Here is a 7,397-nt window from a genome sequence, read left to right as displayed (position 1 = left end):
CTCAGTGAGAGGTGGTAAATGGAGTCAAAACCAGCTGGTGGCTAGCTGCAAGCAGGTATGATGGTGTTGGTGCCATATGTCTCTGTGATGAGGAATTTGAACTGCACTAAGTGTTGTTAATGGGAAAAAAAGGTGGCTGGACACGTTGCCTCTTCCCCAGGGAAACCCTCCCATTGTTCTCTTCCCTTACATCAAAGGTGAACATTGCTGCTTTCAGGGCGATACTTAGCATTTGGCTGCCTAGACATAGTATCGGTCTTTCTGGAGTCAACAAAAGGTTTTCTTCTGTAGCTAAAAAAAATTTCCATGTGCAAGTAATATCTGATCAATGACATATGTCTGCAGAGGCCTGTTGTTTTTTGTCTGGTGTTTCTGCTTACTGATTTAAAGTCAAATTCTGCCACTTTATATCAACACAAGCCCATTGTCTCCGGAGATTGAGAACAGAGTTTGGCTCTGTCAGAGAAGTCTACCACAAACCATGTAATTCCATGTATGTATGATGTGCGACTTGTAACCTTGTTTGCTGCAGACTAAGTGGTTTGTACATCTCTTATGAAGACATGGTAAAGAATCCCAGCACTGCATCTGAAATTCATTCTATTTTAAATTGCCCTCCTGCATATGCAAACAACTGAGTTTCCCTTGCCCACTCCTGTATAAAAAATGATTGTGGTATAAATAACCTTCAATACTTTGTAGACTGAGTGTGGTGGTATGAGTGAAAGGTCAGAATGAGGCTGAGAGAAAACACCAGCCAAAAAGGATAAGGAACACCTAGACAAAAGCTGTGCGGTTAAAAATAAATAGTTAATCCCATTCTGCATTGTTCTCAACTACTCTTCCTTAAAGAAGGAAGTGACATGTGAATTCCAAACTTGGACTGCAGATTTTGAAGCTTTCCAGTTAGGAACTATTATTTTGCCATATCAGTGCATGATGCTTTTTCCAATCAAAGCAGTTTCAAAGAGTTCTAACCCCAAATTCTAAGTAGCATTTTCTCTGTATTTTAAACATCTGTGCTGTTTATTAGAAATGGCATCAGATTTTGGCAATCCAATCTTTTTTTTCTTTTCTTTTTTTCTTTTTTTTTTTGGTAGAGCTTGAAAGAGTTGCACCACGCTTTTTTTCAGTGCAGTTGTTGGGGTCTAGGGACTTCCTAAAATTGCCAGTAGAGTATAATTCTGGAAGTAATTTATTCTTTCTTTTCTTTTAAAAGGGCAAGGATGCAAAGGAGAAGAAGAAGGTATCGGATATGTTCCTGATTTGTGTAATTTTAGATACAGTACAGAAATTGTTTGTCACTTCAGTTCTACTGTCAGTTCCTATTTTCTTAAGGCAAAATCATAATTTTGTTTAAAAAATAGCTGATTTACAATAACAATTACTGTGATATTACCAACTGTGGTTTTTGAGTAGATTAAAAAGAATTCTTTCTTAAGCCTTTATTCTTCAGTTGAGGTAATGGTAAAGAGAGAGGGAAGATATTGTTTTTAAATTACCATTAATTGAAAGCAGGAAAGCCTCATTAGGAGAAGTTTAGTTCTGCCTGCAGTAGAAAGTGCTATACACACCATTCATGAATGTGTGGGACATACAGCTTGTTATACAAAGACAAGACTCAGAAGAAGATCAGAAATGGATATGAAAACTGCCTTTACTCTGTCCTTTGTAGCGCCTACAGTTTAAATTCTGTCCTTTTCCTGAAAAATAAGACACAAACCAAATGGTATTTGCAGAACATGTCAACATTTTAATGCAGTTTTGTGTGTTTTATGCATGCATTTTGCAGAAGCTAGAAGAATCCTCTACAGGATATTTAATCCCAGTATTTCCAATGGTCTGGTTTACTGTATGCTTTAAAACATTTTTATTTCTCTATATAACCCACTTACCCATTCCATACCCCTTAATTGAACTGTTTGGGTGCATTGTGGCCTGGCCTTCATCTGAAAAAATGAAGGTCTTTGAGCTGAAGAAGCATTTGCACTTCTCAGGTCCTCAGATTCTGGCATAGCCAGCCTGGGGAAGCCTCCTGTGGTATGTGCAGCTCAGGAGCAGAGGCCCTGGGAACAGCTGTCCCCTCATGAATCATTCATGGGGGGGAGCTGTGATGATGAATGATCAGCTGCAAACAATGCATAACATTTAGAGAAAATAAAGGCATTTCACTGTAATTTCATTTTTTTCCCCAGAGGTGGGGCAGAGCCCCAGGTGTCTTCATAGTGGGATAACTTTAGTTAAGGAGGAACCTTTAATAAGTCTTGGAAACTGTTTTCCAGTGACCCTATAGGTCTTCTTGTAACCCCTTCCCATAAGGAGGAGGCAAAATAGTAGTGATGATAAGGTAAAACATTAAGTGCAGATTAGAAAACAGAAACATTTGTTCCTGCCTTTAACTTTTGCTGTATTCCCAGATTTTGGAAAATTCATGAAAAATTAAATGGATGACTATTTTCTGGCTGGCTGGGGAATGCCAAGTCACATGTTGTTGCTCCTGCTCTTTGACTGGCTGCCTTCTATAGCTAATCAACACAATGTCATTTTGAAATTCACATCTGGGAACTCTTTGAGCTAAATATGCACTTTTCATAAGCTCTGGCAACTGTAAAGCACCAAATGCTTGAATATTCAAGGAAAATAAACACACATGCTAAGAACGTGACAAAATGGAAATCTGTGTCAAGTTTGAAAGAACAATCTAGGATATCCTCTGCCCTCTGCTCCCTGCTCTCCACTCAGCTGTGCTCAGTAGCAGGAGTAGATGGCAGAAACGTGTGTCCCTTATGTAAGATGTGCTCACAATGCCCCTGAACTTTTGGCATCAGTTCAGAATGTAGCTAACTGGATCGTGCCAGTTTAAATATATCTGGTCATTTTCCAGTACACTGCTCAGCTGTCTACCTTTCAGCGCCCTTGCTGGCATCTCAGTAAGCTCAATCTGCATTTCTGTGTTTGTTAATGCTACTGGGTTCTCTAGTGGGAAACAGAATATTATTATGTTGAGAGCAAGGGACTGGGAACCACGAGATCTGGAGTAATTTTTGGTAGCTATTATGTTTTCCTGCAAACTTCTGGAGACATTCTTCTGTCTTTTAGTATTTAAAGAAGATTCCCAGACTCATAATGAAGCACACTTCTAGTTTTGATCACGTGAGTAGTCACATAGCAGTTAGAGGAATGAGGCTTTGATTTCCTTGGAGTTCAGTTTACTGCATGTATTTCGCACTATCTTGGGATACTGAAGTACAACAATATTTGGAGATTATTAAGAGGATTCATACAGTCATGGGTCAAAATGACATGCTTAAAATTTCTAAAAAATCTGCAGACTTTGATATTGTTTGTTATTACTTGTACCAGAGACAAGAAGGTCCTTCTGAATGAAAGAAATGTTCTCAGGACCTGTTGCTGACTACATCAGGCTAATTCATCATCTTGTCCAATGGACCCCATAAAAGAAATGATTCCTTGCTTATATCCATTTTCCCCTTTTTTACTATTGTATGGAGTTGTGCACAAAGGCTATGACAAGACAGTCTTCAGTGATGCAATTGAGATGTAAAGGTCGCTGCCTGCAAAATTTCTCTGTCCTGTGGAGAATAATTCAAATACCAACCTGCTTGGAGCATCTCCAGCTTTTTCACTGTTCTTGAAGAGGTAATAAATAAGGTTCATTAATAATGATAATAAAGTACAAGAAAAACATGGCACTGATGGAAATGGTTAAACCCAAATTCCTTGCTGTGGCTGAATTGAAGTTCCTGTTATGCCTTGACACATTCTGAAATTAGTCTGAATAACTTAACTTCTAGTTGTGTATTCTACAGATCCTCCTTGTATACTGCAAAAAGACAAATCAGAAGATTAAAAAGATCAGTGCCAATTGTTTGGGGAAGTCATTGTTTGTCTGCATTTAGCAAGAAAGGGACACCATTTGGCAGCCTGGGATGCCACTGTTTTGGTTCCAGCTAAGGATCACTGTGAATTGAGCTGTAAGGAGAGCTGCCCATTGACCAGCATTGATTGCTGTCTTCGACAGGAGCTAATGTTCAGAGGACAGACCACAGCTGCTTGCACAGGGTTCCCATTATCCTTTGCTGGGTATTGATTCTCCCTTTGGGATGTTTCCTTCCTAACTGTGTTAATTTTCAGATCACATATTTGCATTGGTCTGTGCTGAGAGGGGCAAGTGGAGGTGCCTTGCCTATGTTTAATGACCTTCCTTGTCCCCCTGCTCCCCCCCTCCCTCACCAACCTCTCAAGTCTTTAGAGACCATGCCTGTTGGGATCCAAGTTTCCTCTAATCATGGTGCACATTAAGGGCCAGACTCTATGAAGAATACCAGCACTACTCTTGTAATTGCTTCAGGTGCACTCAAAAATTAATCAGAAAGTACACAATGGGGTTTTTGTTTTGGTGTGTTTTATTTTGAATCCTTTCTAAGTCTGAAGACTTGGTGCCTGTGTGTAGAGCTCACACAAGTGTAACAAGGAAAAGATGGGAAAGTAGTTGTGAAGCCGCCAGGGCAGGGATTGCTGTGTCTCTTCAGCACTGTTTTGGTGCTGCACACAATTAATTAGCTGATGGACCTCAGTTACTATCAAGCCAGAATGACAGTGTTATACGTTCATTTTGCACTGATATAAATATCCTTCAGGGTTGAATGGGTATATGGACTTTCTGTAGGTGTCTGCATAGTGCTTAGAGCTGTGTTGGGATCTTGCTGAATCTTTGTGCTACAGAAAGCCACTTATAAGAATTGTGCCTCAGCTCTCTACTTCAATAAGTCAAAGAAGTCTAATCCAGAATTTTTTCTGGGGAGGGAGTAATAGCATATTACAGAAAAAATATTTGGCTGCTGAGGATTTTTCTTGTTTTGGCAAATATAACCATGTTAGTGCAAATGTTGCCTTCACATATGAAGAAGCATTATTAATTTTATCTCTGTAGTAAGGAAATGGAACAATTAATTTAGGTTCTCTGAACAAATTATACTTTCACACAGATAAATGGACACCACTTTCCAAGCCTTCCTTAAAGGATCTTCGTTTTCTACGGTCTGCATAGAAAGGAGAGGGTACCTCTGAAGGTAGTTGGCCCTAGGGTGAAAATAGTTAGGTTGTCGTGTTTCTGTAATCAATAACAAGCAAAAAGATGTATGTAATTATCTTCAGCTCCCCAGTTTAAATGGCCAGGTAGTAATTTATAGCTGAATATTAGGGTGGGTGCAACTTGGATTAAAACCTTTATAATCATTTTGCCAAAATTTCTGGTTTCCTTGTGGTGTCAACAAATGCAGAGTTATTATAAAAGTAGCCCTACTTTGAGCTTCATGGTACCAGAGTGGTTACCTCACCCTGGAAGCATGGCATCCCAAGGATTGTATTCCAACATTAGGAATTTTCTTCTTTTGCTAGAAAGTGTTTCCTATACTCTGTGTAGATGGTTTTAGAATGGTGTAGTCTACAGACATGAATTTTGGGGTACCCTTTTTAACTACAGCAGGTTCACAGTCTACCTTACAAAAATGAAGCATGGGTGGGTGGATTAAAAAAGGATGTGAAAAGACACAAAACAGTACAAAATTGAAAAGAAAATGGTAGGGGATTTCAGCAGCATCTGAACGGCAGGGAGAGGATATGTTCCTCTTTTCATTTTTCTACTGCTGAAGTTGCTTTACTTTTAATGCACAAGAGCTTCTGCTCATCTTGGTTTCCCAAGACTGCAATTGCTTCTGTGGTTGCTGGAGTGAGTAGCTTGTGCTGCAGTGCATGCAGGATTGAAAGAGATGGTTTAATCCTCAGTTGCAGCACATCAGCTCATTTAGGCAGCCGTAGCGCTGCAAGTGTGGACAGGGGTACAAGTCATCTCATTAACTGATAACTGCTGTATGTTGGAGAGTGCAGACTTAAGCTACTCCTGAAATGAAAAAAGCCATCTGTTTAACATCAGCTGGGACATAAAATTTAAAAAGTAAAAGAAAAAAAATAAGAGAAAATCCCAGCCCAACAGAGAGCCTGAGTCGGCTCTTGCTAATGCTTAAGTAACTCAAGAGAAATGAACAGAAATTAACAGTGGAGGCAGTATAAAAGCAGTAAAAACAAGATCAGAATCTCTGCCCATAAGAGACATCGTGTGTAAACTTTGCAGAAAGAAGATGAGTGAGAAGAGAAATGTTGGTAGGGAATGGATAAAGACAAGGAATATTTATTATCTGCTTACTGCAATGCTCTTCCCCCTTCACAGGATCAGAAATTTGAAAATTTTTCCTATTATCTGTTATACTTTGAACAGCTGCTTCCCATTGTGTTCAAAAGGAAACATCTCAGTTATCTTAACTGGGTTTGCTTTATGGGACTGACTCTTCACTACACCAGGAGGGTACAGATCTGGTGTTGCTCACTTGGGACCCACAGAATTGCACTGATGTAAGGGAAAAGAAAGGGGAGAAACCTAGGTTCTGTGTCTGGAACGGAAACTCATGAGTTAAAAAAGAATTACTGGGGGGAGGGGAATTAGAAAAGGAGAAAATAAATCAGAGAGTTGAGGATTCAAAGAGGCAGGTGAAGCTGAGAGACAGAGCTTTATTGAAGGGGGTGGTGAGATAGTGTTCTGCATAAGACAGGAGTTAACTGAAAGAGAAAAAAATAATTAAATTCAAATAGAAAGCTAATTAAAAAAAAAGAGGGAGAAAAGAATACATTAAAATGGAAAAAGGAAATATGAAATAAGAAAATGCAAGTATTGAGACATAAGAGATGAAAAAAAAAATCTTTATCTAAAGCAATTGTACAAAATAAAAAGCAGCAGCTATTTTATAAAAGTCTTTACCTTTGGATTGACAACCACCCTAAAAGATCTCCAAGAAAAGCAATTCAATTCAAATTTGATTCTAGTTAATTAAGACACCAAAGTAGATTACTGAGTTGGGCGGCAATTCAATGCGGTTGTAGTAGAACTGTCAATCAGTGCAACTGCAATCCAAATTAGATACCAAAAAACAAAAAATCCCAAAAGAAAAGAGCTTGATCTTATTTCTCATTGACTTCAATGGGACAGGAAGAAACCATTGTAAAGACAAAACCCATTACTGAGAAAGAGAGGAAATGACCGAGGTTGAAGTCAAAGACATGATTTGGGCTACAAGCTGTCATGTGAAGATGGAAAACGAGAGTTTCCTTTGTATCAGGCCCTTGTTGGTTTCAGGCCTGTCCTGGTATGCTGAGTCTAGATGAAGTGGAAAGCTGAGGATGGGGCTGTCTGTGTTTTCATAAATTTATGAAATATCCTGAGTTGGAAAGGCCTCACAATGATTATTGAGTCCAACTCTTTATTCCACTCAGGGAAACCTGAAACTTATATCAGGTGTCTAAGTGCATTGTTCAAATGCTCC

This window comes from Haemorhous mexicanus, chromosome 3, assembly GCF_027477595.1.
Source record: "Haemorhous mexicanus isolate bHaeMex1 chromosome 3, bHaeMex1.pri, whole genome shotgun sequence".
NCBI classification, from domain to species: Eukaryota; Metazoa; Chordata; class Aves; order Passeriformes; family Fringillidae; genus Haemorhous; species Haemorhous mexicanus.
This window is presented reverse-complemented; position numbering follows the sequence as displayed.